The sequence below is a fragment of the Macaca mulatta genome, chromosome 20 (assembly GCF_049350105.2).
Source record: "Macaca mulatta isolate MMU2019108-1 chromosome 20, T2T-MMU8v2.0, whole genome shotgun sequence".
Lineage (NCBI taxonomy): Eukaryota > Metazoa > Chordata > Mammalia > Primates > Cercopithecidae > Macaca > Macaca mulatta.
The window spans coordinates 65,689,182-65,715,959 of NC_133425.1; the positions used below are offsets into that span (position 1 = coordinate 65,689,182).

General features: G+C 39.9%; 1 long non-coding RNA gene across 2 annotated transcripts in view; it reads left to right on the forward strand.

Moving 5' to 3' along the window:
- LOC106995077 (uncharacterized) overlaps window positions 1–26,778 on the forward strand; it is a 139,586-nt gene that overhangs the window by 90,079 nt on the left and 22,729 nt on the right. Inside the window, exons 4-7 of one of the 2 annotated variants that reach the window (XR_013411123.1) lie at window positions 2,752–3,014; window positions 14,506–14,631; window positions 14,730–14,856; window positions 19,344–20,847. This is a non-coding gene — a long non-coding RNA (uncharacterized LOC106995077). Of the gene's footprint in view, window positions 1–2,751; window positions 3,015–12,120; window positions 12,253–14,505; window positions 14,632–14,729; window positions 14,857–19,343; window positions 20,848–26,778 lie in introns of those variants that run through there. The other variant, XR_013411124.1, reaches the window with a different exon arrangement.

The following is a 26,778-nucleotide window of genomic DNA, read 5'->3' on the forward strand; positions in this document are numbered from 1 at the left end:
CCAGCATTCCAGGAGGATTACTCTGTGCAAGCCTCAGTACCAAGCACTTTATGGGCATTTAATTCTCACCATACTCCTTTGTAGTTTCCCTTTTACATATAAAAATCCTGAGGCTTGGAGAGGTTACATAGTGATATGGTTTGGCTGTGTCCCCACCCAAATCTCAACTTGAATTGTATCTCCCAGAATTCCCACGTGTTGCCGGGGGGGATCTAGGGGGAGGTAATTGAATCATGGGGGCCAGTCTTTCCCATGCTATTCTCGTGAAGTGAATAAGTCTCACAAGATCTCAGGGGCTTACCAGGGATTTCTGCTACACCATGTAAGAAGTGTCTTTTGCCTCCTGCCATTATTCCTAGGCCTCCCCAGCCATGTGGAACTCTAAGTCCAATTAAACCTCTTTTTCTTCCCAGTCTTGGTTATGTCTTTATGAGCAGCATGAAAACAGACTAATACATGTAGCCTTCCCCCAGACCACATAGCTAGAAAGGAGTAGCGCTAGGGTTTGAACTCACATGGCCTAGGTCTGGAGCTGTTTTGATAGCTACCTCTGCCTCCTGATCTGGGTCTCCATTCCAAAGGGATTATTCAGCATTTCCAGAAAATCCCACATTCTCTTTGTGTCTATCATAATGCTTAAAAGACCTCCCTCTATTTAGTGGGGTTAGGAGTGAGGGTTTGAATTATAAGGGCTCTTGTATGGTTATAAGTTAGACCCTTAAGAGAACTCTGGATGGAGCCACTCTGAGGAACTCGTTGGAAACTACTCCCAACCACATGTCTCCATCAGCCATAGCTCCGAATGTGTGGAATTGGTTTCCAAAGAATTCCAAGACTATTTCCAATAGTCATTACACAGCTGGGCATCAGCCATCCCTTGCTTCTACTTCACTGGTGTCCAGACACTTTTGTTTAAAGCTATGGTCCTCATTCTTCAAAAAAATTCACATGGAACCTCAATGTATAAAACAGATAAATGCGGACATGAATTTTCCAGAATTTTCCATCTCAGTGTATAAAACAGATAAACATGGACATGAATTTTCCATCTCAATGTATAAAGCAGATAAACGTGGACATGAATTTTCCATCAGTGTGCCTTACCAGAGTTATTTCACATCTCTTTCTCAATCGTAAAGACACAGCACTCTCCCTCCCACCTGCCTCCCCTAGTTCTTTTTCTTCTTTTTTTTTTTTGAGACGGAGTCTCACTCTGTCGCCCAGGCTGGAGTGCAGTGGCGCAATCTCAGCTCACTGCAAGCTCCGCCTCCCGGGTTCATGCCATTCTCCTGCCTCAGCCTCCCGAGTAGCTGGGACTACAGGCGCCCGCCACCATGCCCAGGTAATTTTTTGTGTTTTTAGTAGAGATGGGGTTTCACCATGTTAGCCAGGATGGTCTCAATCTCCTGACCTTGTGATCCGCCCGCCTCGGCTTCCCAGAGTGCTAGGATTACAGGCGTGAGCCACTGCCTGGATCTTACTCTGTCGCCCAGGCTGGAGTGCAGAGGCATAATCATAGCTCACAGCTCACTACAGCCTTGACCTCCTGAGCTCAGGTGGTCCTCCCACCTCAGCTTACTGAGTAGCTGGGACTACAGGTGCATGCCACCATGCCCAGCTAATTTTTTGTATTTTTTTTTTTTTTTGGTAGAGATGAGGTTTTGCATATCGCTTAGGCTGGTCTCAAACTCCTAAGCTCAAGCAATTATGGAGTCTCACTCTTTCGCCCAGGCTGGAGTGCAGTGGCACAATCTCAGCTCACTGCAAGCTCTGCCTTCTGGGTTCATGCCGTTCTCCTGCCTCAGCCTCCCAAAGTGCTGGGATTACAGGTGTGAGCCACTGCACCTGGCCACCCTAGTTCTTTATGTGTTAACTCTGGGTTTATAGGGGAATCCACTGACCTGGGTTTGTGACAGATTTGTGGGAAACATGTTCTTCGACAATGCCTGTGTCAATCATGTAGACTGTATGAATTTGAAACAGGCCTAAGGTAGCAAGAGACAGTGGGAATATGGACTATAGATATTCCAAATAGGAAAAGAACTCACGTGGGGCTCATGGATGAGCTGTCTGTTTCTTAAGAGGCTTCTTGGGATGACATTACCTCAGTGAATCCACAGTCTAAGCACTGGCCTTTATCCTGGCAAGCTGGGAACTTCGATTTTTGTCTACACATCGTGTGGCTTAGTTGGCCTGGTACTTGAGCCAGGGTCCCTGTTGCCCAGGAAGCATTTGCATCGGCACTATTACCATATGCTTTTCTGAAGCTGTTGGCTCTGTACTTCCATGGCTAAGCAATATGATTTTTTAAATTGATTCATTGTACCCTGTTACACATAGAGCAAGGATATAGTCAAGTGTTGCCAACCCAGAAGCCTTTCTGTGTCTGTTAAGGGAGAGAGCATACTATGTTAGTTAAGAACATAGGCACTGGAATTAAACAGAACTGAGTTCAAATCCCTGGCACTGCCACCTAGAAGCTATGGAACCCTTGCCAATTTCTTGAACTCCTCTAACCTTATTTTTCCTTTCAATCATAATAAAAATAAGCAACCTTAGGGGCGTTGTGAAGATGAAGTGCGATACACGGTGTGAAAGTCCGCAGTGTTTGGCACAGGGAGGTTGCCTGGTAATTGGTAACTTCTAGCTTCATTGTGATGTAGGTGGCCTTTCATCTCTCTCCTCTGATCCAGTTTGTGCTGATTTTCAAGTTTAACTTTCAGGAGCTCATCTTATGTATCTTGATTCCAGATTCCAGGAGGAGGCTCCTCCAGGCTCCTGAGAGGCCACACACAGGGTCCCCAGCACAGCTTACTGCTTGGTGTCTCCTGTGCCACGGAGGAAGACATGTGGCAGGAGTACCCAGTGCTAATATGTGTTCATGTCTGTGGCAATGCTGACCATCCGGCTGGTTTGAACCAGGATAAAAGTGAAGATGTCATCTGTGAAGACCCAACTCTTTCTTTGGCTCTTCTGTGGAATCCATCTTTGTTCTGCTGTCCTCTGCTGCCCAGGTATGTGCAGTATAAACAAGTTACACACATATCACATAAATCCATGCTTGTGAAAAATCCAAATAATGCATAAGCATATAAAATTTATTGTCTTCCTTTACTCTCCCAGTGCCCCTCAACCCATCCCATTTACTAATCATTATTAATAATACAAATACATAATTAGTAAATTAGTATTATTTTGGTGTGGATCATTCTAGACTTTTTTCTATGCATTTATACACTTCTTTTAAAAAATGGTATTACACTATGCACATTTTTTGGCAAACTGCATTATATTTTTTGAGACCAAGTCTCACTCTGTCACCCAGGCTGGTGTGCAATGGCGCGATCTTGGCTCACTGCAAGCTCCGCCTCCCAGGTTCAAGTGATTCTTCTGCCTCAGCCTCCTGAGTAGCTGGGATTACAGGCACCCATCACCACGCCTGGCTAATTTTTGTATTTTTAGTAGAGATGGGGTTTCACCATATTGGCTGGCAGACTGCCTTTTTAACTTAATGTTGCTTAATCTTTCATGTCAGCACATAAAATTCATCCTATTCTTTTTTTTTTTTGAGACAGGGTCTTGCTCTGTTGCTCAGGCTGGAGTGCAGTGGCACAATCACGGCTCACTGTAGCTTTGACGTCCAGGGCTCAACCAATCCTCCCACCTCAGCCTCCCAGATAGCTGGGACTGTGGAGATACACCATTATGCCTGGCTAATTTTTTCTATCTTTTGTAGTGATGAGGTTTTGCCATGTTGGCCAGGGTGGTCTCGAACTCCTGGACTCAAGTGATTCCCCTGCCGTGGCCTTCCAAAGTGCTAGGATTATAGGCATGAGCCACTGCTCCTCACCTCGTCACATTCTTTTACATTTTTGCATAGTTTTCTGTATATAGATGAATCATTGTATACTATGAGAGTATTGATGGATACTTAGCTTTTCGGTTTTTAAATACTAAAAACAAGGTTTTGGTAAATATTTTTGGGTTACAAGCGATGTGCCTTTTAACATTTTGATAGATATTGCCCAACTGTCCCCCTGTAAGCCAGTTTATATTCCTATCCACAGTATGCAAGAAAGCCCATTTCCATATATACTCACAAATATTGTATCTTCTTTAGTCTTTTTACTCTTTAATAACTTTATGATAAAACACTTTATTTTAATTTGCATTTTGCTGATTATCTGTGAGATTAAGCATCTTTTCAGTTTTTTCATTGGTTCTTCTGAATACCATAAGTTTATATCTTTTTCTCAGTTTTCCTTTGCATCACAGAAGCTCTTTGTATATTATGGATTTTTAGTTTTTTTCTCTGTACTTTCTTCTAGACTGTCTTTTAATTAAAGCCTGGAAATATTCAGTTATGAGGTTATAGAACCTATATTAGCTTTCTATTTCTGCGTAATGAACCACCCCAAAATTCATAGTTTAAAAAAACAACCCATTTAATTTAGCTCATAATATTGCAGGTTGACAATTTTGGCTGGGCTCGGCTGGGTGGTTCTTCTTCTCTTTTTTTTCCCTTGAGACTGTGTCTTGCTCTGTCACCCAGGCTGGAGTGTGGTGGTGTGGTCCTCAGCTCACTGCAGCCTCCGCCTCCCAGGTTCAAGCAATTCTCCTGCCTCTACCTCCTGAGTAGCTGGGATTATAGGCATGTGCCACCACATCTGGCTAATTTTTGTATTTTTAGTAGAGATAGGGTTTCATCATGTTGGTAAGGCTGGTCTCAAACTCCTGACCTCAGGTGATACACCTACCTCAGTCTCCCAAAGTGCTGAGATTACAGGCATGAGCCACCGCACCCGGCCAGATGGGTGGTTCTTCTGTCTGGCCGGTGGGTGGGCCAAGCCTGGTTAATCTTGTCTGAGGTTGCTTGTGTACTTGTAGTTAACTGATAGATTGTGTGGGCTGACTGGTTTATCATAGCCACATGTGGGACAACTGGGATGATTGGGACCTTTTTCCACATTGGCTCTGAAACTCTTTCAGCCCACTCTGTGTTTGTTCCCATGGTGAGCACAGAGTTCCACGAATTTGAGAATGGAAACTGTAGAGTCTCCTAAGGCCTCAGCTCAGGGTTGATATGGTTCCATTTGTGTACATTCTATTGGTCAAAGCAAGCCATGAGATCAGCCCAGATTAAAGGGGTGGGAAAATATACTCTACCTCTTGATGGGAGGAGCTTAAATATTATGACTATTTTTACAGTCTATAGCAGAAGTCCAATTCAGATTCATGTTTTCTTACTGATTTAATGCTTGCATTTATGTTTGATGATTCTGCTCAAAAATATCTTTGGCAAGGCCAGGTGAAGATATGAATAGTAGGAGAGTAGAAGTCTGTATACAAATAATATTTTTCCATGGCAGACTGCATATTAACTTTTTAGAAAACCTTTCTTTTCATCCTGTTTCAAATAGGGTGGTTAGGAACATGATGTCTGGATTTCCTTTTTTTTTTTTTTTTAATTTCTTTTATTTTTTATTTTTTATTTTTTCAGTCTAAGCTCAATGCAGTCTCTGCCTCGCATGCTCAAGTGGTCTTCCCACTTCAGCCTCCCAAGTAGCTGGGACTACAGCTGTGTGCCACCACACCCTGCTAATTTTTGTATTTTTAGTAGAGATGGGGTTTTGCTGTCACTCAGGCTGGTCTTGAACTCCTAGACTCAAGTGATCCACCTGCCTTGGCCTCCCAAAGTGCTGGGATTACAGGCATGAACAACTGTGCCCAACCTGATGTCTGGATTTCTAGATTGGTCAAAATGACTTATGTTAATCCTGTTCCCCTGTCCCCATCCCCTCATTTTAAACATAATGAAAGGGTGTTGGGATGTGGTTATTCAATTGTAGTAATAAATGCTATGATCATTAATGCAAAGTATTAGACTAAAAATTTATACATGAGAATTTTCCAATTTAAAAAAGCCAACTTCTAGTCTTGATTTCTTGTGTTAATCTTTATTTTCAAGTTAGTTGATGTTGCTTGCAATTTCTGGTTTAAATGGTTAGTATAAACTCTTCTTACCTAATTCTGGCCTTGTAGGAACAGTCCTAGGAATTCCATCAATTCTTGTTTTTACTATGTGGAGTAAACGGTGGTGGCCCATGAGTCCTTTGTCTAAGCTCCTCTCCCTTCTAGCGATCATGAGGCTTCTCAGTTCATACAATAGGTGTGAAGCTTAAGAATAGACTTATAGACCTGCCGGTTCATGTTTTCGTTTATAAATTTATGGTCTTTTGGGCAAACCTTTAACTCAGAATGAAGCATGAGTAATGTCTGGGTGTAACCTAAAATATTTTTATACAAAGATGGTACTTTTTTGAAAATGCAAGGTTATTTACTATTGTCCTCAGTTCTTTCTTAAGGAACAGAGGCACCTTGAAAATTTGATATATTTATACATAAAAGCCTGATTTCCTTTGATTCTTGTACATGTACAAAATGATGCTAATTAAAAGAAATATGCTGTTCAATAAAGGAACAGTGTATGATGAGGGAGCCGTCCGTGAATGCTGGAGCCAGAATCTTGTTTGAATTAAGAGGATGTCTGCTAAGTTAAGGCACCCCATGGAGATGTATAAGGCCAGAGCTTCCAGCAGTCCATACTGTCTTTATTGAGAGACATATTTATATCTTCCAGACTAGTAATTAATCACTCAGTGGGGTTTTCTTGGGGGGGAGTCGTGCACTCACAGAGAATCTTTTTGTACTGCCAGGAACCACAAAGCATGGGCACAATTAAAATGCTGATTCAATTTATTATATTGAAGCATGGAACAGGAATGTTTAAATGATGTTGACAGGGCCAGAATTTCAAACCACCTTTTTAAAAATAGAAAACAAATGCCTGTCCCCTTAAATTAAATTATATTAATAACATGTCTCTTATAAGTTGCTTGGAAGCAAAATAAAGCTCTTGACATTAATTAAAATTTGAAGATGTATCATTTGTTGTTAATGTGCAGTCTTTGTTAGGGGAAATACATTTCAGAGTGATCTATTTGTGAAAATTAAATGGGGAAAATTGCCTATTGAGCACATGTCGGTTAATGAGGCTGCTTTTCTTAGAAATATGGATTCTTAAGTAACTAAAATGTTTTTATACTCCAATAATGGTTTCTATTTTTGATCCTCTCAAAAATTGTCTGTTACTCGAATTTTGATATTTCCACACAGAAATCTATTGTCAGGGGGCTTGTAAGCTTTGAAAACCAGGAAGGCCTTCATATATTTTGGGGTGTTGGGTAACATACATTTGCAATGAGAATTTCATCTGAAATTGATGTGGTTAGGCACATGGACCTCTTCCAAATACCTCAGCAGGACCAGGAGCCGAAGGGCCCCATTAGCAACCTTTAACTAGCTCTCCTCTAATGAAGGCGATGTTCTATGTTTTGAAACTACAAGTTTCTGGTTTCACACGAACTAGAAAGTGCCATGAGATAATGGGATAGCTGTTGCCTTGCTGTACCCCAGCGACGGGAGGTAATAGAGTCACCTCTGTTGAGGACCTCAGATGCAAATAATATTCTGAAAATGTATACATCTCCAGGGTCATGAAGGAAAGGCTGTTTTTCACCCTGGTAGTGGGTTTTATTTTCTTTTGGTGTTGGCACAAATGCATTTGACTTGGGGTTTCAAAGTTGATATCTAACAGAACTCTTAGACAATGTTAAAAGAATGTGTTCTTCAGTGGATGCAATAAAAATCCCATCAATGATGCATGTTGTCCGTCACCCCCTTCCTCCCATCTTCGTGGACCTTGATAGTCTAACTATGCCATGGAAACGAACTAACCTCTGTTGGCCTTGAGAATTCAGAGATAGAAGTGCAGATGGAGTGGAAGAACAGAGTCATTTATCTACGTGTGTCTTTCCACTGATTAAAATTAAAACAGCCACAGTGAAGTCAATATTTATTTTTATGAACTTTTATGTGGTATGAGTTTTCTTTTGGGAAATGTCCCTGTTTTTGTGGAAAAATTCTTGTGACTTAGGTAGTAAACAACAACATTGTTGATGTTGTAAGAATTGTTTTTCTCTCTCCCTTTACTCATTCCCCTGCATCCATTTAATCACCAATTCCTGTGGCTTCTACTCTTTGATATCTTAATGTTACACTTCCCTTCCCCCTTCCTGACCCCAAGGGCACCTTAACTCCAGTCACCACAAACACTGATTTATTCATCTTCTGTGTTAGAGGGCATGAGTCACATCTGATTTGACATGGCCAGTGTGTGGCATATAGTAGGTGATCAGTATATATTCAATGTATTAATGAAGGTTTCTGTATAAATCATTTAATTCATTCATTCTCAGTGGGGCAGAGGGATGGGTATGTGTGTCACTTCCCCAGTACCTCAGCATTTGGCAGCATCTGGAGACACTTTTGGCTGTTACAGCTGAACTGGGGAGTGTGTGTGTGTGTGTGTGTGTGCACGTGCGCGCGCGCATGTGTGTGCATGCATGCTACTGGCATTGTGAGTAGAGGCTGGACCTGTTGCTAAACATCGTACAGAGCACAGAATCACAACAAAGAATTATCTGACCCCAAACAGCAACAGTGCCAAGTTCAGGGAACTCTGCTCTAATTTGATTTCAAAATATCTCTTTTGAATAGATAAACAGGTAGCAGAAGTTTCTTTACTCTAGATATGAGAAAACACACTAGGAGAGATTAAATGCCCTATCCAAGTCCACCCAGCCTAAGGTAGTCACAGAACCAGGAATTCAACCCTAGGCCCTTGATTCCAAATCTAGATAGTAACTAGACTATTTCAATCACTAAGATGATTATTGTGATTTTAAAATGGTATCTGAACAATTGCCTTGTATTTGAGCCTTGGAAGGCTGTCCATACTCTACCCAAAAGTGATATATAGGAATTAAGGCAGAAAATATTTTGTATGTGTATTTGAAAGATATATCCAAGAGACATTCCTTTAGATCTTGTATAAACGATTTGAATCTGCCAGGCTTACATTTTTCTACACAGAGTAAATTTCTTCAGTGAAGTGAGTCAGCTCATCCATGATCCCATTGACACAGTTCTGAAAGATTAACATTATTAAATATTTTTGTATTATTAAAATTGAAGCCTGAAATGTCTGAATTGACCATTAGATATTTGAGTGAATGCCTAATTAATTTTTAACGCAGTACTTATTTACATTCTGGGAACAGTACATGGAGCACAGCTGCTTCGAGTGCATGAATCTGTTTAGCACCTGAGTCATACATTTGAAATAAAACTATTGTGTGTCTGTGCCTGTGCCTAGACCACTGTATATTGTCGGGCCATTGCCTTTCTAGAAATAGCAATAGAGATGGATGAGAGAAGATGCAGATTTGGGTAATTAAGTTAGTCAAGGGAAAAAAACAGTTGATTTAAACAAAAAAGAGAGATCTGGCATACAAGAATGTTTCCAGTGTACAAGATGCCGAGGGAGAAACAAAGGTATTCAAGACATACTCTCTTTTCTTAAGGAGTGTTTACATAGGTGACAGGTATGTACATATCAAAACTAATGAATGAAATAAGGCAACCTGAGGGTTGAGTGAATGGCAGTAGCATGGAACGCAGAAGGGGAAAAGTATTGGTGAATTCTGGGAAGGAATTAGCTGGCAGGAGACTCAAAATACACATTTAATCCAAATTGGAAAATATAAGTCATGAGCCTTGGTTAAAAAATATTTCATAATAAATTATCCTAGATAAGATATTACTTTAAAGATTTTGTTTTATTGATTCATCATATTTGTACATATTTATGAGGTACCTGTGTTTTTTTTTGAGGTAGAGTTTTGCTCTTGTTGCCCAGTCTGGAGTGCAATGGTGAGATCTTGGCTCACTGCAACCTCCACCTCCAAGGCTCAGGTGATTCTCCTGCTTCAACCTCCTGAGTGGCTGGAATTACAGGCACATACTACCACGCCTGGCTAATTTTGTATTTTTAGTAGAGATGGGGTTTCTCCATGTTGGTCAGGCTGGTCTCAAACTCCCGACCTCAGGTGATCTGCCCGCCTGGGTCTCCCAAAGTGCTGGGATTACAGGCGTGAGCCACCGCGCCCGGCCACCTGTGATATTTTTTTAAATGCACTGTAATGGTCAAGTCAGGATATTTAGGATGGCCATCATCATAAGCATTTATCATTTGTATATTAAGCAGTATTTCTTATTTATTTATGTTTTTTGGGACGGAGTCTTGCTCTGTCTCCCAGGCTGGAGTGCAGTGGCCGGATCTCAGCTCACTGCAGGCTCCGCCTCCCGGGTTCACGCCATTCTCCTGCCTCAGCCTCCCGAGTAGCTGGGACTACAGTTGCCCGCCACCTCACCCGGCTGGTTTTTTGTATTTTTTAGTAGAGATGGGGTTTCACCGTGTTAGCCAGGATGGTCTCGATCTCCTGACCTCGTGATCTGCCCGTCTCGGCCTCCCAAAGTGCTGGGATTACAGGCTTAGTATTTCTTATTTTTTATATAGACAAAGAAATAGAACTCTTTTCTGCAACTTCTGTCCACATCTTCTTTGTGATATTTGGATGCTATTCAAAAAGTAGACATCTTTTTGGAAAGATTTTACTTACTCTTTAAAATTCTTTCGATACCATCAAGTTCTGATCTTTACAGGTGCTGAATTTTTCTGGATTCCTTAGGGCTCTCTGCCATATCATGAAATAATTTTAAGTACTTTCTATATAAAAATTGTAAGTGTCACTTGAAGTAGAATTTAAAGAATATTTAGAAGAATACAAAATATCTTTATTTCTATTCTGCTTTTCAATATCATCCTTGACTTTGCATGTAAACATATGGTTTTCCAAAGTTGGGATGGGTGCTGGCTATTCCAGAATGTCTGAGTCAAAAAGGTGAAAAGATAGTTTTGGAAATAGATACAGGTATAAGTTTATTTATTTGTTTATTTAGTGGCAGGGTCTTGCTCTGTTGCTCAGGCTGGAGTGCAGTGGCACAAACTGCAGCCCCAACCTCCTGGGCTCGAGTGATCTTCTTGCTTCAGCCTCCCGAGTGGCTGGGACTATAGGTGCATGCCACTATGTCCAGCTATTATTATTATTTTTTTTTTTTAAGAGAAAGAGTCTCACCATGTTGCCCAGGCTGGTCTTGAACTTCTGGGCGCAAGCAATTCTCCCACCTTAGCTTCCCAAAGTGTTGGGATTATAGGCATGAGCCATCTCATCTGGTCTAAAGTTTTCAAAATTATGAAAAAGAACATACAAGTAGACAATTATACTTTAGTTCACAGTAGAGAGGAAAATGTTTGAAAATTATTCCCATGGGAGGCAGAATAAATAATATTGCTAACTGACAGCACTTCTGCTTTATCTTTTAAAACCCAAATTAAGTAAGCATTAGATTGAATCATTTTGGCCAAGAAAAATGGCAATTTTATTGTCAACCTAACAGTGGCTAAATATGCGGGAAATGTGGAAAACACCAATTTAAAAATTACCAGTGGGGCCAGGTGTGGTGGCTCACACCTATAATCCCAGAAACATTACGGCTGTATTAACAAAACACGTTATGAATACATTAACACAGACATCACATTCATAAAAAAATGTGTCACATCCCAGAATACCAACATGTGTAAAGGTTAGACTGAGGGTTACTGAACAGTGAGTGTCCATCTGATTCATAGCAGAGTGCAATGATACTTCATTTAAAAATTAAAAAATTGAGAAATCTCAATTTTATTGAAAAACACCAGGTAACTTGGTGATTTCATCCCCCAAATCTTATTAAAAAAATCTTTCAGTCCAACTTGTTTAAAGTTCTGCATTTAGCAGGTATGTTTGAACATATTAGTCAAAAAAGCAAAATTAAACAGACCTCAAGGTGACATTATTTTACACTGAGATATTATACAAATATTTTTTTAGCTCATGGGATATGGCAGCTGAAAGGATTAATTTTAAATTTCAGTCAAACATGTCTAAATTGTAAATAGTAGAAACTGGTTTCTAGATCACTTGAAATCTTTTATTCAGCGGAATAGAGAAACATATTATATCCCTTTAAATGGGGCCAGTGTTGTGCAGAACTGTGAAGTAGGCAATGGTTTTTTTCTAGCTGGTTGCAGGCTCTCCTTTCTATGTTGTTTAGTGTCTACTTCTGTCAAGATCTACTTGAAGAAGAAGATCAGGCTGGGGGCGGTGGCTCACGCCTGTAATCCCAGCACTTTGGAAGGCTGAGATGGGAGGATCACTTGAGGCCAGGAGTTCAAGACCAGCCTGGGTAATGTGGTGAAGCCTTATCGCTACAAGAAAATACAATAATTAGCCAGGCATGTTGGCACATGCCTGCAGTTCCAGCTGCTTGGCAGCCTGAGGTCAGAGGATCACTTGAGCCTGGGAGGTCGAAGCTGCAGTGAGTTGAGATTGCACCACTGCACTCCAGCCTGGGCAACAGAGTGAGACACTGTTTTTTTTTTTTTTTTTTTTTTTTTTTCTTTTTAAGGCTGGGTGCAGTGGTCCACGCCTGTAATTCCATCACTTTGGGAGGCTGAGGCGGGCAGATCACCTGAGGTCAGGAGTTCGAGACCAGCCTGGCCAACATAGTGAAACCAGCTCTACTAAAAATACAAAAATTAGCCAGGCATGGTGGCACATGCCTGTAGTCCCAGCTACTTTAAAGGCTGAGGCAGGAGAATCGCTTGAACTTGGGAGGCCGAGGTTGGAGTGAGCTGAGATCATTGCGGCACTGCACTCCAGCCTGGGTGACAGAGTGAGACTCTTGTCTCAAAAAAAAAAAAAAAAAAAAAAAAAGAAAAGAAAGAGGATTAGATAAATTCATTCATGCAGAGTAGAATGTCTGAGGTTTACTTTTTGACCGTTTTCAGAAAAGATTGGTGAAGGCACTAGAAGGTCATGTCATGATTTCACAGAAGGTGAAGGTGCCCTGACTGCTTGGTATTGGGAAAGGTAGGAAGATGGGGTGGGGCATGACATCTACAAGGCTACTGTGAGAGGATGCAGAGCGTAGCAGAGAGTGTACCGTCATACGATGTAATCAGCACTGATCATGAGAGCTGTGGGCTGAGTGCGGGAGCTCATGCCTGTAATCCCAGCACTGGGAGACTGAAGCCAGAGGATTTTTTGAGTCCAAGAGTTTGAGACCAGCCTGGGCAATGTAGTGAGACCCCATGTCTACAAAAACATAATAATAATGAGAACTATAGTTATTATAAAGAGGAAGAGGGATTCAGTCTATGGCCCCCAAAATAAAAAGAACAGATGAGTGGAAGATCTCAAGGATGCAGATTCCAGTTGGATAGGAGGAAAAACAATATTCTAACAGAGCTTTCTAAAAATTAAATGGGCCATCCCAGGAGAGGACTTTCCAGTCGTTGGTGTGGTTGTATGTATTTCAGATCTGTCACTCCCAAACCAGGCACACGTCAGAAAATCTGGGTGGGGGGCTCGTTAAAAATACTCCAGTGTTTCTGACTTAGTAGGTCTGGATGTGGCTCAGAACCTGTATTTTTATCAGCACCTGGGTTATTCTGAGGCAGCTCGTCCATGAACCAGCATTTGGAAATCACTTGTCCATATGACCACCTGATGAAGACATTATGAAGGGAAGTGAGGTGTTGGGCAGAAGATTGGGGAAAGATTCAATTTCATTTCATTAAATATATTTTTAGAATGTTTTTGGAACACGTGATTCCTATTCTCTTTTCCCATTTTATTAGGAATGTTTTCAAACACACAAAAAGTTGAAAAAATTTTATAGTGAACACCCATATACCCACCACCTAGATTCTCTTATTGACATTTTACTATACTTATTTTGTCACATATATATTGAGATGAAGTTTACATACAATAAAATGTACACACTTGAGTGTGGCGCTTCTATGATTAGGAAGGATGAAAATGTGCATTGGAGACAAGGTGGGTGGGTGGATGTTGATGAGCAAGTAACAAGATCAATGGCTGGAAAGTTGAGAGAGGTGAGAGGATGTGCAAGGTATGTATCAAATTGGGCTATTGAGGAGGACATTTGAGATGGAGATAAAGTCTATGCTTATTATGATGAATTCTCTATTTGTGAAGTTGCCTATTTGCAAAAATTTCCTTTTTGCAACCACACCAAAGATTGGAAAGTCCTCTCCTGGGTAGGCCCATTGCATTTTTAGGAAGTTCTATTAGAATGTTGTTTTTCTCCCCATCCAACTAGAATCCGCATCCCTGAGATCCCCCAAATCAGTACTCGTGGTGCCTTTGCAGTCATTTGCGGACATGCATAGAGCGATGAAAAATTTGTTGATAAAAATACAGATTCTGAGCCCCATCTAGATCTACTAAGTCAGAAACACTGGAGTATTTTTAACAAGCTTCCCACCCAGATTTTCTGATGTGTACCTGATTTGGGAGTGACAGATCTGAATTACATACAAGTCAAAGATTGGAGAGTCCTCTCCTAGTTCGGCCCATTTCATTTTTAGAAAGCTCTATTAGAATGTTGTTTTTCCTCCCATCCCACTAGAATCTGCATCCCTGAGATCCCCCAAATCAGTACTCATGGTGCCTTTGCAGTTGTTTGTGGATAAGCATAGAGTGATGAAGAATTTGAGTTATCCGACATGAATGTTCCCAGATGATGTTGAATAAGGTAACGCTCTCTTCTTATTTCAGCCCTTGTAAATAAGTGTTTTTAAATTTGCAATCTGCTTAGTGCCATATTTTCCACATTTTTGTGCTATTTCCTAGTGATTTTGCTGTTTAAAATGCCTCCTTCCTCCGAAGCTTCGTATTGAAGTGGTGTCCAGTATTCCTAAGCAGAAGGCTGCGAAGTGTCTTACAGAGAAAATATGTGTGTTAGATAAGCATCGTTCAGGTAGGAGTTAAGGTGCTTTAGTTCTCAGTTCAATGTTAATGAATCAATAATATGTTAAATAAGGTTTATTTAAATGTACACATAAAGTAAGATTATGTCTTGATTGATAGAAACGTTGTGATCAACATTTGCAGGAACCCAACTCTGTATTTCTCCTGGGATCCATGGTTCAGTGTTCCCTAATTCAGTGTTTCCGTTATGTTCAGTAGAACGTAACTACCAATAATAGATTGTAACACCTTGGGTGGGTCAAAGAAATGGATTGGACACTTCAGTGTTTCTCATCTTTGAAGCTCTGATACTTGGAATTTTCTTAGGCGCAGATGTATTTGCAAGAGCACACTGGCAAATCCTAGGCTTTAGAGTGTGACGTTTTGTGGAATAATTAGTCTACTTGTATGAGAAGTTGGCAGGCTAAACATTCCATTTATTTAAACATTCTGCTAAACTAATAATTTGGGGATTATGTTCTTTGATTTCATAGATATTTGTTGTGTGAAAATGTGCTGCATTTCTCTTAAATATAATCCTAGTAGAAGAATGGTTTACATACCCGATCATACCACCTTTTTACTGTGGCTTTTTATAGAGATTTGTTTGTTTTCATACCTTTCAAGATCACTTCTTGTCCAGAGCCTGACTCCTGGGGCTGGAATTAGAACTGGGTATGCAGCTTATGAGAAGGGGATAAAGTGATAGTTGTGGAACCAGAGAGATAAATATGTCAGGGAACCTCAGACCTGGCCCCACCTACAGGTGTGTGAGGCCAGAAAGGTGAAGCTGAGCCCAGTGGGGAACAAGCAGCTGAGAGTGTGGATGAAGGTCAAGGTTGAGTTCAGCAATGGACTCCACATCTTTTACTGCAGGCTCCCTCTTTTTGGGCCTGGGACCTAAATGTAGCAGGTCAGAGCTGGACATTCCTAGATATTTTTATTATTTTAACATTAGTAACCAAATATTTGATTATGTGTCTGTTGTGTATGAGATATAAAATACAGACATTACGGACCTTATTTTGAAGGATCGACAATCTGTTTGTGGAGGAAAAGACAAATTACACATAGAGAATAGTAGATAACAAAATAATAGGTGGATGGATATGATATTGTAACCCAAACCCATGATCCCCAGGTTTTTGGGCATGCACCCTGAAAAAGCACCCACTTGTAACTGTTGCATCTTGAGTTGTTTCAAAAAGTTCCAGAGTGAAGCTCAGCTCTAGATGAATAAAAACTGGTTGGGTCCAGAGACCTCTGAGTTGGAGATGAACCTTGTGAACTTTCCTTATTACCGTACTAAAAACCCCACCCAGGGAGGAGCTTATCTGCCATTTCCTATACATGTGACATATGGAGAAGCATGATCAGCTACTTCACCGGCTCTGCCTTTACTCTGCCTCTGCATACAATGGCTCAGCTAACCAGCCTAATGAAAGCTGTTTTCACCATTGTTTGGGAGGTACTGTTTTGGGAAACTGCCCCAGCTGTCCTCCTTACTTGTTGCAGGAAACAAAATCCCTTTGTTTAAATCCTCCTTTGTTGTGGTCTTTGGACTGTCACCCACCAAGTGATAAAACCCACCCATTGTGTGGGTGACAGTATTATCTAAAATTCAATATGTAAATGCTGGAGAAAGGAAGTATCAGAGTGAGGAGACTCCATGGTCTCATTTTGCTAAATGTAGAGCCAGTATCACACATTTATTTATTTATTTATTTATTTATTTTATTTATTTATTTTTTTTAAGACGGAGTCTCGCTCTGTCGCCCGGGCTGGAGTGCAGTGGCCGGACCTCAGCTCACTGCAAGCTCCGCCTCCCGGGTTCCCGCCATTCTCCTGCCTCAGCCTCCCGAGTAGCTGGGACCACAGGCGCCCGCCACCTTGCCCGGCTAGTTTTTTGTATTTTTAGTAGAGACGGGGTTTCACCGTATTAGCCAGGATGGTCTCGATCTCCTGACCTCGTGATCCGCCCGTCTCGGCCTCCCAAAGTGCTGGGATTACAGGCTTGAGCCACCGCGCCCGGCCCAGTTTCACACATTTAAAAAAATTTTCTGAAAAATAAAAGGTAGAGAATATAAGCTTTAAAAGTTTCATAAAGTTAATCTAAAAATACTTTTATATCTTAAGACTTCGTATGGCCTGTAAGAAAAAGTTTACTGATCCTATGCAAAAAAAAAAAAAAAAAAAAAAAAAAAAAAAAAATCATGTAAAAAGTGAATCTGCTCGGAAGTCAGAAGTGCTTATTGAATACCCATGCTTTGTCAAGCAACATAGAAGAGGATAAATGTAATATTAATACAGTGTTAAGACTAGGTCTGTTTCCTTAATGTCTACAGTCAAATAAGGGAGAAAAAATATATGAGGAAACATTAAACGTAAAATTTAAGTTGCCCCATATGAGGGTTACAATTTTATGATTTTAAATGAAATAAGTGATGCTACTTAAGATTCTGACTTTATTCCTATAAATGTAATGTCTCTTTTTTTTCTCTGCCTGTCTTAAATATTTTTCCAGCAGTTTGACTATGCAATATATCAGTGTTTTAAATTTTTGTTTTCCTTTTTAAAAAATCTTGCTTATGATTCTCTGGGATTCTTGGCTCTGTGATTTGTTGTTTTTCATTAACTTTGGGAAATTCTTGTCCATTATCTCTTTATGCTTGAACTTCAGTTACACATACGTTAGGCCATTTGATTTGCCCCATAACTCTACTTCTTTTTTTAAAATTATTTCTTTTTATTCTTTTTTCTCTACGTGTTTTAGTTTGGAACTTTCTATTAATCTATCTTTACATTCACTCTGTCCTGTCTGCTAATAAACCTATCAAATGAATTTTTCATCTCTAATAATGTTTTAATTTCTATCATTTCCACTGGACTCTTTTTATAGTTTCTATCACTCTGCTTAAATTTCCTATCTGTTCATGCATGTTGTCTAACTTTTTCACCAGATCATTTAACATAGTGATCACGGTGATTTTAAAGTCTCTGTTCAATAGTTCCAGCATCGAAGTCATCTCTGTGTTTGCGCCTGTTGGTCAATGATTTGACAATAGCATCCTTTATCTTGATTTTTTGTGTGTCTTGTCCTTTTCTATTGAATGCTGGACATTGTATGGAGAAGAACTGAAGAGACTGAGTTGAATAGTATTTTTGCCTGGTATGGGCTTACTGCTTTCATGTAAACAGTGTGGAGTTTGAATCCATGTACTTTCGAGTTGAGTTGGGTTTCCATTTTGTTGTTGTTGTTGTTGTTGCTATGGTTATCATCAGTTCATCACAGGCTTCACATCCCTTGGTGATGGCTGCCATTCCTTTGAGCTTAGAGTGGGATCTGGAGTACTGGATGACTTTTCTCAGTGTTCCCGTTCTACCTTGCTTGCCTGAAACACAGAGGGGTCTCTCTTCATGTTTTTGCCCTTCTCAGTGTTAAACTACTGTTGCTTGTTAATTGGTTTTGGGCTTGGGTGGGGGCAGAGGGGACTCTCTCTTGTAATGGCCCAGCCTCAGTCTTAGGCAGGCCGTGTATGCCTGGGCCTCGAAACTGGGGTTTTCTCAGCATTCCTTCATCTACTCTCTATGTCAGCTGGATTGTGCCTTGTATCTGTGGTTGGCCTTAGGTGGGAGAGAATTTTTTTCTCTCTCCTAGCAGTAGCTGACCTGTGTCTGGCATCATTGCAGAGTCCTGGGCCCAAGATTTCCTGCCCAACTCCACAGACAAGGGTGTCTGCTTGAAAGGGTCTTCATCAGTGCCTGTCTCCATCAGCAGCAGATGTGTCTCTGAAGGATGACTCTCAGGTTTCCTGCTGTGGTCCCTGTCTTTGTCTTCAGTATGCGTATCCAGGGGAGGCTCATGAAACTGAGGTTGAAGCTGAGATTGTGAGTGAAAATTCCCCTGTGTCTGGGGCTCCTAGCTATTCCAAATTGACACACCAGCCCACACTTGCCCTGTAAGAATTCATTCAAATTTTGGCTGATTTTTTTCTTACCTAGCTGAATAGTGACCACCTCTGTTTTCCTTGCTCTGCAAAAAGCTTTGTGTGCAATCTCCCTTTAGAAAGCTTGTCCCTCTTTGGAATTCAGGTTACTTGGTTGCGTTAGGACTTCAGCCCTCTGATGGGCTCGAGAATAGTTACAGTTTTGTAGATCATCTGACTCTTTTGTGGTTGTTAGAGTGGGAGCAATATTCTTTTTATGGCACTCATCATCCTAAGTAGCAATGAAACTCTGAGTTTTTTACTTAATGGGTGTGCGTTTGTATTACCGTGCTAATCAAAATGAAATCTATCAACTAGAAAGCACTAAAAGAAACTTGGAGGAGAAACATAGCCATTTTTTTCTCCTTAGTATCTGTAAGGTAGTTGAAATAGTTGAAACAGTATTAAGTGTTAACCTTGAACTTCCCTGAAGCTATTTCTGAATCCAGAGTCCTAATATCTTAAAATTGAAACCCACCCCTGTCCCTCTTCCTTTCTCCCTCCTCCAAAGGAATCAAATGGAATGGAAGGATTGAGGCTGAATGTCTCCCATTGCAAATTGGGCAAAGGCTCTAGAAGCTGGGTAAGCATTGTAGAGACTGAAGGGGGCTCTAGCAGCAACTACAGCAACAGCTGTGTATGTGGGAAGAGGATATCTGGAATTAAGGAACAAAGCAAGAGAAAAGGAGGAGGGACTATTTAAAAAAATAGTGCCTGCATCATTACAGATCAAAGTCAGGCTGGATCTTTATCAGGATCCTATTTTTTGTGTATTTTCTAAAGTTTCACTTTTTAAATTATAAGCACTTTTTACTTATGTAATCAGTAGAAAAGCAATACATTTAAATAAATAAATATGTAAGATCATAATGGAAAAAAATGTATTGGAAAATACAAAATATTTCTGAATGTGTATAGACAAGTTAATTTTCCATGTTTCTTGTGAGATATCTCTTTCTTCTTCTTTAAAGAATTCATCATACATTTGATACTCTTAAGAAGTATCCTATTGTATTCCAGAACTATTATCAAGTTTTGTTTCTATGTGAATATACGTATAGACAAGATTTCACTGTATTTCTTCAAATCTAAGATGCACATTTTTTCACATTTTAACATCTCTGAAATTGGAATGTGTTTTAAATTGATCATATGCCATAGCTTAATTGGCGTAGCTTTTTCTTTTTCTCACTAAATAAAATAGTAGTATGTCTTAAAATGGACGGAATCTTCAATCTGAGGAAATACAGTAGTACACAGGTTATTTCACAGATTAAGAACTAATGAGCATGTAATTTGTTTTTGTAAAAGTGGGTGGAGCTTTCTTGACCTTTCCTAGACTGATCCACCCACAAAGAATGATGCATGCCAGTGTTTGAGATGTTTATACATCCATATTTGGATTTTTAAAAGGAACTAAACTACACCAACTTTCAATTATAGCATAAAATGTAATGCCTCTATTCCTATATATGTATAATAGTTTTATTTTCCCCTCTGCTTTTCATTTAAGTTATAATCTCCTTAGAAAGTTGACCACTCAGTTTTTATTCCCTCTATAATTTCTCAGCAACTAAGTGCCTGTATTTGCTGTTTGTAAAGGGTCATCCAATATTACATAAGCATAGAGAAATGGTGAGCACTTGGTCCTCTGGTCCTCCCTTTTCTGTAAAGGGGACAAGTGTCTGGAGGACAAGACTTTGATGTTATCACCATGTAAATGGTGGCAGAATTCTATAACAGGAATAACTCGTTAGCTTCATTATACATTAAAGTTTTGTTTATGCTTATGGTATGGTAAATTATAATTTGTTGTCTTTGACCCATAGGAACCCAGTTGTCTTGATTACAGTGTCTGGATATCAAAGGATTAATAAGCTTTATTTCCCTCTCTGAAATGAAAAACTTGTAAAATAATGTTTAGAAAACTCATTCATAGCCACCAATAGCTTTAATTAATTAAAGGCAGAGGATCTTAGTTTCACAAAATATATGCACAACTTTGACATCATAAACTGTCCTTGTGTCTTTAGTGGATTTGTTAATTGTCTTTGATGTTGGATCACCAATGTATACAGCTGGTAGGGTCAAATAATTTGGGAAAGTAAATATTCTTTCTTACTATCAACACAGAGTTCAGAGCTGTTCTCTGAAGAGCTGTCACTGACAGAGGAAAATACAGCCGTGCGAAGAAAACTCTTTCCTTCCATACATGGACTTAAAACATCTGATTTGGTAGCTTCTCTTAGACACAATCTCAGTCCTTTCCTTTCATGTATGCACTCTTTTCTCCAATATTACACAAGTTCTTTGACCTAGAGGTTTTCTGAATAGACACATGGAGAAGAGCAACAAGATAAAATTACGATAGGGCAAAATAAGCACATTCAAACCAGAATTTTGACATGTGAATTGAAACAATGATCAGGAACTGTATTAGTCTGCTCTTGTACAGCTACAAAGAAATACCTGAGGCTGGGTAATTTATAAGGAAAAGAGGTTTAATTGGCTCACAGTTCTGCAGGCTGTACAGCAAGCATGGTGCTGGCATCTGCTGGGCTTCTCGGGAAGCCCCCAGGAAACTTACAGTCATGTAAAGGCTACACACTTTTAAACAACCAGATCTCTCGAGAATGCACTCACTATCAGGAGGACTGTACCAAGGGGGATGGTGCTAAACCATTCATGAGAAACCCACCCCCATATTCCAAACACCTGCTGATATGGTTTGGATTTGTGTGGCTGCCCAAATATCATATAAAATTGTAGTCCCCAGTGTGGGAGGTAGGGCCTGGTGGGAGGTGATTGGATCATGGTGGTGGATTTCCACCTTGGTGCTATTCTCATGATAGTGAGTGAGTTCTGGTGAGATCTGGTTGTTTAAAAGTGTGTGGCACCACCCGCCCCCCTGCTCCCGCTCTGGCCATGTAAGAAGTGCTTGCTTCCCCTTCACCTTCCACTATAATTGTAAGTTTCCTGAGCGCCCCACCTTCCCACTCCCACCCCCCTACCTGGCGAAGCAGATGCTGCCATGCTTCCTGTACAGTCTATGGAACTGTCAGCCAATTAAATATTTTTTCTTTATAAATCACCCAGTCTCAGGTATTTCTTTATAGCAGTGCCACAATGGCATAATACACCTTCCACAAAGCCCCACCTTCAACACTGGGGATTGCATTTCAATATGAAGTTTGAATGGAGACACACATCCAAACTATATCAGGAACCATAACTGGATCTCTCTTCAAGCCAGTAGGTTCATTCTGGGGCTATCTTTATTTGAGAAGATTTTTTTTTCTTCAATGTGAACCACGTATATTGAATAAAAAACGAAACAGAGTTAATACCTGTGATATTTTAACACATTGGATGAGAAGAAAGTTGAAAACGAGTTCTGCCATGTAAATATAATTTAAGTAAAATGCTTTTTGAAGGAGCAATGTGAATGACTAGAGTTAGGAAGAAGCAAACATTTGGGAAATTTTGGACTTAGGTCTTGTGAAGTATAGTTTGATTCTTTCTTTTTTTTGTAGTTTGATTCTTGGCATTAGTGGAATGAAAAGAAGTTCAAAAGAACCTCGTTAGAAATTTCTGGGTTTCAGTGAATCTGGTGAGCTAGCTTTGGTTTGAATGGAAGGGTAGAATTGTAAAGAAATGAGATATTTAGCAATCATGTCACAGGCTTTAGAGACAGAGAGTCTACCAAAAATTCATAGAAATGCTCAACCAGAAAATCTGCCTTTTCCCCTTACATTTAATAATTGCAAAGTGTAAATGTAATTTGCAGTGAATGTTTATATGTCATTAAGGTTTTTTTAGTTAAGAAATAAAAAATAAAAGGGAAATAAGGAAGAGCTGACTCATATAATATTAGATATGTATGAAGTGTTCTTTGGAGTTGGCTTAAAGGAATCCAAAAGGACAACACATATCAAAACATGACACCAGAAGGGTGAAAAGTATTTAAAAGCCTAATCACTATAAATCATGCAATAGTTTCCATTTTTCTCAAATGTACAAGAATGTATTGAAAATAAATTACAAAGTTCTATGGCTTCAATGGAGTTTCATTCAGAGAAGGGGGAAAAGCCCTTTGTAAAATATGGAAACCATCTTGAGTTAAACAAATGCCAGAAAAATTATAATTGTAAAAATAAGATGTCGACTATCGTTATTACAGTGGCTGTGTTGTTTCCAATAACAATTTGGCATTTTATTTAGTCTGTAACAATCTACAATTGAAATATAAAATAAAGATTTTTCTTTTATTTCCTTCTGAAGTTCTGTGCCAAGCTAAGCAGAACTGAATGAAACATCTGTGGGTGATTAAAACAAGCTTTCCTATGGGGTTCTGAATAGAAAGTAAACATGGATTTTATCCATAGTCAACAGCATTTACAAATGTAAAGAGAGGAAGCTACTGAGTTTTTGAAGAATGAGCTGCTAGACAGGAAATAGAAGTATGGAACGGCAGATGGTGATAATTAGTTCCATACGGTAAAAGGCTTCCATAAAAAAAAAAAATGACAACGAGCTGCTCTGGTTGGGTGATATTTTATTGAAGCAATCTTTGTGTCTTATTTCCTATCTTTGTCTTTTGAGAATAGTCTCATCTCCAAGAGCTAAACAAATGTGACTAATGTACGTGAAGGATTTTCTTTTTTGAATCTACGTTGGCTCTCATGAGTGAAATGACCCTTCCTTAGGGGTCACCCAGACTGATGAAGCACCCTCCTGGATGCCCAGACATCTCTTGTACCTGAGGCTTTAAATTTTCCAATCTTTCCTGCTTAACTTTATTTTGGGTCAATCACAGTTTCCTGACTTCTTGAGAATATGTCATTGAGAATATGTCCAGACTGCCTGGATTTGAGTTCTGCCTCCCCAACTTACTAGCTGTGAAAACTTGGGGCATCACCTACACTTTCCATGCCTCAGTTTTCTCATCTGTACAATAGGGACAGTTATTAATATAATGCCAGCCTGAGTGTATTACACCACCTAATAGTAAGTAGAATTGTTGTAAAGATGAAAATGAATGAATATATGTAAAACATGTCTACCAGTGTTACCTGGGGAGTTATTAAAAATGCACATTCTAGGGCCTCACTCTAGAGCTACTGAATCAAAATCTCTGCACTTTCTTGATCACATACTATTGGTCATAAAGAAAAGGTTTCCGATATTTACTTTCCCTACGCTTGTTCGTGTATTTAGTAATCTACATATTGTTTGAATGTAGTTTATACATTTTATAACACACACAAGATAGACATTTAAAAAGAGTGAGATAATAGCAAAGACATGGAATCAACCCAAATGCCCATCAATGATAGACTGGATAAAGAAAATGTGGTATGTATACACTGTGGAATACTATGCAGCCATAAAAAGGAATGAGATCATGTCCTTTGCAGTGACATGAATGAAGCTGGAAGCCATTATCCTCAGCAAACTAATGTAGGAACAGAAAACCAAACACTGCATGTTCTCATAAGTGGGAGCTGAACAATGAGAACACATGGACACAGGGAGGGGAAGAACACACACTGGGACCTGTTGGCGAAGGGTGAGGGAAGTGAGAGCATTAGGAAAAATAACTAATGCATGCTGAGCTTGATACCTAGGTGATGGGTTGACAGGTGCAGCAAACCACCATAGCCCACATTACCTATGTAGCAAACCTGCACATCCTGCACATGTACCCTGGAACTTAAAAAGAATGAGATAAAAAATAAGTATAGGCTGATATGGTGAGAGGATCACTTCAGACCAGGAGTTCAAGACCAGCCTGGGCAACATAGTGAGACCCTGTCTCTACAAAAAATAAAAAAAGTAGCTGGTGTGGTGGTCTGGCAGTGTGTGCCGTGGTCTCAGCTACCCAGGAGGCTGAGGCGGGATGATCACTGGGAGGCCAGTGGTGCACTGAGCCGTGATCGCGCCACTGCATTACAGCCTGGGTGGCAGAGTGAGACCCTGTCTCAAAAAAATTAAAAAAAGAAAAAGCATAAAAAGTTTAGATGTCTTTTTCTTGTATTCTGGGGGCAAGGATTTGGAGGTCACTGATTGAGAATGTTTTCTGAGTTGAACCAAACTGAAAGGAGGAGTTCTAAATTCCACTGGCCAAGATCTTCTGCAATGACAGCAACATAATGCCAGCACTTTACTAACCAGTGTCTCCATTCCTCATGCACATGCCAATGCCAAATGTGAAATTCTGTGCCCAGTTCCTTATGTTTTGCATTTCAGCCATCTTTTTGTTTACTTTTATCCCTTTGCTTTGTGTACTTTTTAATATTGCCAACTAACTCAGTATTTGCAGTTGTGACCTTGACAGTATTCAAAACTGTCTGTTCTTGGCGAGAAATATCAGTGGCTTTCAGAAAGATAAAGCAAACTTTGTGTATTTTGTTTTTTAAAATTTTTAATTTTTGAGGGTACATAGTAGGTGTATGCATTTATGGGGTACATGAGGTGTTTTGATGCAGGCATGCAATGTGAAATAAGCACATCATGGAGAATGGGGTAGCCATCCCCTCAAGCACTTATCCTTTGTTTTACAAACAATCCAATTATACTCTTTTAGTTATTTTTTAAATTTATATTTGTTCTATTTTATTTTATTTTTTTGAGACAGAGTCTCGCTCTGTCGCCCAGGCTGGAGTGTAATGGCATAATCTCGGCTCACTGCAACCTCCACCTCCCAGCTTCAAGCAATTCTCCTGCCTCAGCCTCTTCCCCAGGTGGTAGGGACTACAGGCACCCACCACCGTGCTGGGCTAATTTTTGTATTTTTAGTAGAGGCAGGGTTTCACCATGTTCGCCAGGCTGGTCTCAAACTCCTGACCTCAAGTGATCCGCCCACCTTGGGCTCCCAAAGTGTTGAGATTATAGGCGTGAAACACCACTCCTGGCCTCTTTTGGTTGTTTTTAAAACTCTGTATTTTTAATTGTTGAGAAAGGTTTCCTTACTCCCACCTTATTTCTATTTTCTTCCCAATTGGCAGAGACGGTAGCAGCTTTCTTTGTTCTTGGTGGCTGGTGGCCCTGACTCAGTTACACTACATGAGTGGGCACAGATGTTAAAGTTCTATTCTCTCTCACAGCCTTTCTCTAGCTTTATATTTTGCCATTACTTTCAATGGCAAAAATCACAATTACTTTTGCACCAACCTAGTAATTACCCAGGGTGGTAACAGCTCTTAAGAACACACTCTGTCACCTTGAAATCAAGTGGGTGTTAGCTGAAAATTCAGGCAAGGTCTTAAAGATGTTGTTTCTTTCAGCTGTGAGTAGTGAGGGAGAATTTGAACATGACAGTTCTTGATTGTAATGATATTTAGATGATGGATTCCCGTTACCCTGTATAATGTGTGATGTTGACATTTTATTCAAACATGTAATCCTTGTCATTGAGTGTGGGAAGGAGAGAGATTGCTACCTGGAATAGGGGCAATATAGGATGGCACTACAGAGAAATGACATAAAGCCCTAAATAATAGCAATGATCATTCTTCACTTCTTGTCATTTCATTGTTAGAGTTCACATGATTTTAGAGCTTGTGTGGCACTATCTTCATGATTCTAGGTAGCTGCTGTGGTTCTGAGCAATGTTTAGGGCATACATTATTATACAGATGCATTCAGTACCCATGAACATTGATTATATTTGGTTAAAATTTTTGATTCCTGTCCTTAGAATCACATCTTGTAATCAGAAGAACTTCATTGTTTAATTATTTGTAGGTAATCTTGCATTTGGGTTATAATGCATATTCTTTTACACTGTTAATTTGTTGGAGATAGAAAGAAATAATTACTGGCAAGCCATGGTGACTCACACCTGTAATCCCAGCACTTTGGGAGGCCGAAGTAGGTGGATCACCTGAGGTCAGGAGTTTGAGACCAGCCTGGCTGATATGGCAAAACCCCATCTCTACAAAGAA